Source organism: Odocoileus virginianus, chromosome 32, assembly GCF_023699985.2.
Source record: "Odocoileus virginianus isolate 20LAN1187 ecotype Illinois chromosome 32, Ovbor_1.2, whole genome shotgun sequence".
Classification (NCBI taxonomy): domain Eukaryota; kingdom Metazoa; phylum Chordata; class Mammalia; order Artiodactyla; family Cervidae; genus Odocoileus; species Odocoileus virginianus.
In genome coordinates, this window is record NC_069705.1 from 3,337,761 (window position 1) to 3,344,839 (window position 7,079).

Below are 7,079 nucleotides of genomic sequence, written 5' to 3' on the forward strand. Positions count from 1 at the left end.
TTCCCCAGCTGAACACGACAAAGATTCCAAGAAGATTTCCATGAGGCTTCTGTAGCAGATGACCAGGATTATTGGGGTAAAAACATAACTCAGGTTTTTTAATTTTTAAAAAAATTTTATATCAGAGTATAGCTGATTAACAATGGTGTGATAGTTTCAGGAGGACAACAGAGGGACTCAGCCATACGTATGCATGGATCCATTCTCCCCTAGACTCCCTCCCATCCAGGCTGCCACACATCATTGAGCAGAGTTCCCTGTGTCAACAGGAAGACTTGTTCGTTCATCACTCAGGGTTTGTTTTTTTTTTAATTTATTGATTCGACAGATTTATGGCTGTGCTGGGTCTTCCCTGTTGAGCAGGCTTTTCTCTAGGTGTGGAGAGTGGGGGCCGCTCTCTGTTGCAGGACGGGGGCTTCTCACTGCTCTCTTGTTGCAGAACAACGACTGGAGGGTGCGCGGGCTCCGGCAGCGGCCACGCGTGGGCTTAACCGTTGTGACTCTCAGGCTCCAGAGCACAGGCTAGGTAGTTGTGGCTCACGGACTCAGTTGCCCCGCAGCACGTGGGATCTTCCCGGATCAGGGATTGAACCTGTGTCTCCTGCACCGGTAGGCGGATTCTGGACCACTGAGCGACCAGGGGAGCCCATCGCTCAGGCTTTAAGGGTCCTGCTCAGCAGCTGCTCTCCTGAAAGGCCCAGTGGCCGCAGAAACATCCCAGGGTTGATTCAGGAATGCAACGCCCAGGGGAGGCGGCGTTTCTCTTTGTCTCGCTCAGGCCCCCGGCCCCTTCCTCCCTCCCCCTGGCTCTCCTGTTGCCCTCTGTGCTCGGAGACTCAGATGGAGAACCCGACCGGGTGACTGTGGTCTGTGCCCTCCATCCCGGAGGCTGTCTGCCTTGAGGGTGGTGTGGCTCTGGGTCACGCAGGGCAGGAAGAAACGAGATCATAAACACGTGTGGACAGAAGTGGCATGTCCGGAGATGTAGCAGATACCAGACTGTCACCCCTCACCTTTTCTTTTCTCCAGTTGATTCATCCAGCTGAATGTGTCTTGAGGAAAAGGGTCCCGAGACCACTGTCCCATGTATTCTTTTGTGTTTTTTTTAAAGATCTTTTTTTGTTGTTGTTTATGCAGATCTTTTTTAAAGTCTTTATTGAATTTGTTGCAACATAGCTTCTGTTTTATATTTCAGTGTTTTGGCTTTGAGGCACATGTGGGATCTTAGCTCTCCAACCAGGGGTCCGACTCTCACCACCCCGCATTGGAAGGTGAAGTCTTAAATGGACCACAGGGAAGTCCCTGAACTGGTGTGTTCTTTAAGAAACAAGTCAGGGAGCCTTCACAGCCTACACACAGCGTGTGTACTGTGTGCCAGGCCCCACACATCTCATAGCTAAACTCTCTGCGGTCTCCATGTTACAGATGACGAAGCTGAGTCAGAGAGGTTGCTTACCCAGGATCACACGGCTGAACAGTGGAAGAGCCAGGAAACTGATTCACCACGGACTCCTAAGTCTTGTGTCCTTAACCATTACAGGCTCTGCCGTCCTGGGATGAAAAAGGATTGGGCGTCCTCTTTGTCTCATTCCTCTTGAATGTGTCAACCACCCAGCCAACTGAAGTATGCTTGGCGTCCACAGGAACCAATGGAGCTGTAGCAGTGGCCTCCTGGCCATGAGTTAACACGCGTGACCGTGAGCCAGTCACAGTGCGAGCGTCTGGTGTAGCCTGAGCCTTCCAGGCCTGTGAGTCTGAAAGCAAAGTTGTCCAACCGGCTTATCCACTGACCTTGCACAGGCAAGCGATTTTTAAGGTGTCTCTGTACTTTTCTTAGCTTCCTTGAATAACAGTGTTATTTCAGTGGTTATGAAACATGTTTTGAAAATTATTCTTTGATTTAAATCCTTTAAGACGTCATGAATGAAGCCAGGTCAGTTTTTAGAATCATTGCACAATGTGTTGCCTTTGTAAAGTGCACTTCATGATTTGGATTGTGGGATAGTGCATCAGTATCATGCTTTTAATGGAGAAGGAAATGGCAACCCACTCCAATGTTCTTGCCTGGGAAATCCCATGGACAGAGGAGCCTGGAGGGCTACAAATCCATGGGGTTTCCAAGAGTTGGGCACAACTTAGCAATTAAACAACAACATCTTGCTTTTTAAAGGGAAGCCAGTGTCTGAAAATCATAAGCAGATTTACATAAAAATCTCTGCTTCTTGATCTCCTTGGGATGCACATCTATCTGTCTTAGGTTCTTATTTGATAGTTTTAGGTGCATCTGCCTTGTAGCTACATCTAGATTTTAAGCTCTTTAAGTACATCAAGACGGCTGGGGATATAGTATGTGTAATACCTAATAAATATTATTGCAAAACTGAACAGAAAATATATAGGTACTAACTAATCATTAGGTACTAAAAATCAAGGCCTCAATGATACAAATTGCAGAATTAATTTTGAAAACAAATATTCTCTTTCACTGCCCAAGGGACCACAAATCTCCTTTTTTATTTGTTTTACAGTTGAACTAGATGACCCATCTAATTCTAAATGACCCATAGATGACCTAGATTGTGAATATAATGGAGAAGTTATTGTAAAAAGAGACCTTTTTTCTTTTATAATTTTATTTATTTTCGGCTGTTCCGGGTCTTCATCGCCGCGTGGGCTTTTCTCGAGTCATGACAAACAGCTGCTCTGTAGTTGCCGCGTGCAGGCTTCTCATTGCAGTGGCTTCTCTTGGGGAGCACCGGCTCTAGGGCACGCGGGCGTCAGTAGCTGTGGCCTGTGGGCTCCGGGTTTTCAGAGACTGGTTTCCCCTTCAGAAGCATGACACCTGCTGGCCTGCCCCGGGAGGTCCCCTGGGAGAAGAGGGCAGAGCGAGTGCTTCCTGCGGGCAGCAGGCTCCGGGCAGGGGGCAGAGCCAGGCCTGGGGGTGCCCTGCAGCTTCCCCCGCCCCCCGCGCCCCCACTTCCCAGTCAACAATCACTCCTCCCCTCTGAACGCACTGCCTGTGCTGCGCTTGGACGTTCAGTCGTTTTCGACTCTTTTTGACCCTATAGACTGTAGCCCGCCAGGCTCCTCTGCCCATGGGGGCTCTCCAGGAAAGAACACTGGAGTGGGTTGCCATGCCCTCCTCTGGGCATCTTCCTGACCCAGGGATCGAACCCAGGTCTTCTCCCACATTGCACGTGGATTCTTTACCATCTGAGCCACCAAGGAATCCCGAACGCGCTCCCCACTGTTACATTATTATCTATTTACTGAATTCCTTCCTATTTGGGTAAACGGGGAGTCTTGTCGCACTTTCCCAACAGAAGCAGGGCAGAGACGGGGACCCAGGAAGCAGTCCTGTGTCACACGGCTCCACGTGCCCCACCTGCAGGAGGGCCAGTGGTCCTCTGGGTTTGGAGCTCTCATATCTACTATGGCACAGCTCCCTTCGCCATGCTGTCTAACCTTTTGGATAATGTTGTTGTAGGTCCTGGGGGCGCTGAGGCAAGTTTCCCACAAAAACTTGGAAATTAGGAAAACTGCTTCTGTAAGAAATGAGACACAGTCTACGGCCATACCTCCCTGAATGCGCCTGATCTTGTCTCATCTCAGAAGCTAAGCAGGGTCGGGCCTGATTAGTAATTGGATGGGAGAGGTAAGACACAGATATGTCGTCCGAAAGACAAAGAACTACCAGGCTGGCAGTAAGTTGACTGAGTAAGCAGCCAGCCCTGGGCTGTCCAATATGGTGGCCACATGTGGCAGTTTAGGTCAACATTAATCAAAAGACAAAACAAAAAATTCAGTTCCCGGTTTCACTTGTCCCATTTCAAGTGCTCCAGAGACCACGTGGCCCGTGGCCATTACTTTAGACAGGGCAGATCAAGGGCGCTTCCATCATCAGAAAAGGCTCTGATGGTCAGCGCTGAGCTGGAAAGGCCTCCGGGAACCCGTCCAAGAGCTGGTCGGCTGGCGGATCTGCAGGCGGTGGAGTCTCAAGTTAAACGCTGGCCGCGAGGCTGCATCTCTCTGGGTCCTGAGAGAAGTCAGGCGGCCCTTGAAGGGTTAATGGAAGAGATTTCAGTAAGCAGATTATTGATAAAGATAGGGCTATGCTGACCCAAGACACTTGACCCAGGTGAAGCATCCAGAACTTTCGGACAGCGGGAAACTCGTACCACATTTCTGCAGGGAGGCCTGTGAGGAGAGGGCGTCTTTGGGCCCCATAGCCGCTGCTGGATTCATGATGGCCTTGCTGTGGGCAGTTGGAGGAAACACTGGACTCTTCCTGCCCTTCATCTGTCTTGCCAGTGCCTCCAGCTGGCATCCAACTGGAAGCCTTGCAGGCACGAGAGCCTGGAGGTCCAGGCAGGCTCGGGGTCAGAGCTGGGCGGAGAAACAGGAGAAGGGAAACTGGGGGCCAGGAGAGGGGCCAGCCCTCCCTCCAGTGCTGCCTGCAGCCGAGGCAATCGGACCTGGCCCCGCGTGTTCCAGGCTTCAGGTGGGGGTCCTAACGCCGCGAAGGATGCCGGATGGCTGTAGGCATGCCGCCGATGGCGTGGTTTCCACGTGGGTCTGGCTACAGAGGAAAGACCGTCCACAGCCTGTGGTTCTCACGCCTCTTCGTGGGGCAGCTTTTTTTTCTTGAATCTTTTAAAAAATTTATTTTTAACGGAAAGATAATTGCCTGACAGTGCTGTTCTGCTTTCCAGCAGATATCAGCATGAATCAGCCGTAGGTTTGCCCGTGTCCCCTCCCCCCGTGGGGCGGCTTTCCCTCCTGCTGGGAATGGACGTATCCGCAGTTTGAAACGCCTGGCTGAGTGTCTATGCAGTCCTCGGGCCAGGGAAAATTTACTAAGTGACGGGCATGGCCCTGTGAAAGCTGTTGGGAAACTCCCCTGAGAAGGACTCCAAAACATCACGTGGACAAACATTTAAATTCCTAAAACAGCATCTGCCCCGCGGAACTGCTGAGAGGGTTCCAACACGTGACTTACGCGAAGCCCCTGGCAGGCCAGGGAACACAGAAGTGCGTTTGCGCACGTTCGCCTGATGACACCTGGTGACCGTCTGTGATGCCTGCCACGTTCTGGGCTTGTTCGAGGCTCCAGGGATGGGGCAGGAGCTAAACAGACGACATGTCCTACCCTCATGGGGCTTTCACTGGGGAGAAGGACGGTAGCCATATAGATAAATATACTATATGCTCTGATAGACAGCAGTAAGTGCTGAGGGCAAAAATAATGCCAGGAACAGAGATCCAAGGTGGGGGGGGGCTTTTATATAGAGATGGGGTGGCCAGGGAAAGCCTTCCTCAGACTGTGGAGTCGGGGGAAAGTCAAAGGAACATGAAGGAACAGTCACAGAGACGTCTACGACAGTGGGGGAGCTTGATGGGGTCCTGGCGGGGGGGTTCCTGACTCGCTGGGGAAGGGTGTCTGAATGATGGGGGCAGGTGAGGGGCTGGGTGGACGAGGTCAGAGCCGTGGGGGGAGGCGGGTGGAAGATCGCCCAGCCTCACTGTGAACTGGTGCTCATGGCTTTGCCACATGTCAGCTCTGATTCACCCACCCTCACAGGCAGGACTGGACTCCCTTCTTTACTTTGAGTTCCCTCTGATCTAAGAGGCTCGCTCAGAGCACTCTGGGAGCTGGACTCCTGTCGTGTGTGTGTATGTGTAATATCTATAGGTGTATTAACATAATGCACATGTGTGTATTAACCTGCTTTGCCAGCATAGTGCATCACATCAAGTTGATACCCTGGGGATGCTGACTGATGGATGCAGAAATTCCCATGTGGTCTTAAATTCACTTAAAAAAAAAAACTCAATGATGTCCCTGTCCCAGTGTCATATGAACTCTTGGAAAAGATAGCACAGCTTTTTAATTTGATAGCAGGAGTCACTTATCTGCACAGTAATAAAAATCCAGGCCGTATCCTTCAGGAATGATATCTTAGTTCATCATTCAAGCAATAAAAGAAGACCAGAATAATTTTAGCGTCCGTTTAAGCTTTCAAGTAATCTTTGACCTGGGGCCAAAGCCATATTCAGCAGCCTGACATTAGAAGCTGACTGTGCCAGCCGCCCGAGATTGATGGGCTCGGAGCTGGCAGGGCCGCCGGTGTGCGGCAGGCAGAGGGCCCTGACTCACTGCTCACCTGTCCCCTGTATCTTTCAAAGCAATGACAGCCTGAGTGTTGCGCTGTCCTAAGGACGTGATTGAAATTTCTCCCATAAACCAAAAGGGACAAGAAGTGTTTGCCCTTGAATCAAAACGAGGCTTCCTAGTCCCCCAAACAGAAAGCAGGACCATGAAGCCAAACCAGAGCTCCATCTGGTTTCCAGTGATGCTCCTCTGTCTCTGAGGGTTCTGTGGTCCATGGGCTCCCTGTCTTCCCAGGATGTCTTTTTTTTAATGTGGGGGTCTCTCCCTGTGCCCTCTCTTCTCATCTCCTTCTCCTCCTTTGTCTAGTAGAACTCTGGTCTCCGTTCATTCACTTCTTGGTTTACATTTATCCCCTCATCTGCAGTCTCCCAGACCGATGTGAGGGCAGGCACCTTGTTGAAGGGTCTACACACACCTTTGATAGTGCTGGGCATACAGTAAGTTGTTGTTGTAGTTTAAATCTAGATGTATTACTTAGAGGTGATCATCTTGTTCAGTGGGAATTTGAGATGACTTATAGAAATATATAAAGGGCTCCCCGGTGGCTAAGTGGTTATAGAATCTGCCTGCCAATGCAGGAGATGCAGGCTCGATCCCTGGGTCAGGAAGATCCCCTGGAGAAGGAAATGGCAACTCACTCCAGTTTTCTTGCCTGGGAAATTCCATGGATAGAGGAGACTGGCGGGCTACAGTCCCTGGGGTCGCAGAGTCAGACAGGACTGAGTCACTAAACAGCAACATAGAAACGCACAGAGTTCAGCAGGATGCTTTTGATGGGGCCATTGTGAAGGCAGATTGGAAACACGGGTCTTTATTCCGAGTAGGACTCTTCCACGAGCATCCTCTCATGATCCAGCAAAGCCTCTGATCCCCTGAGGCCAGTGTGCACCTGAGCCCTGCCCTCCCT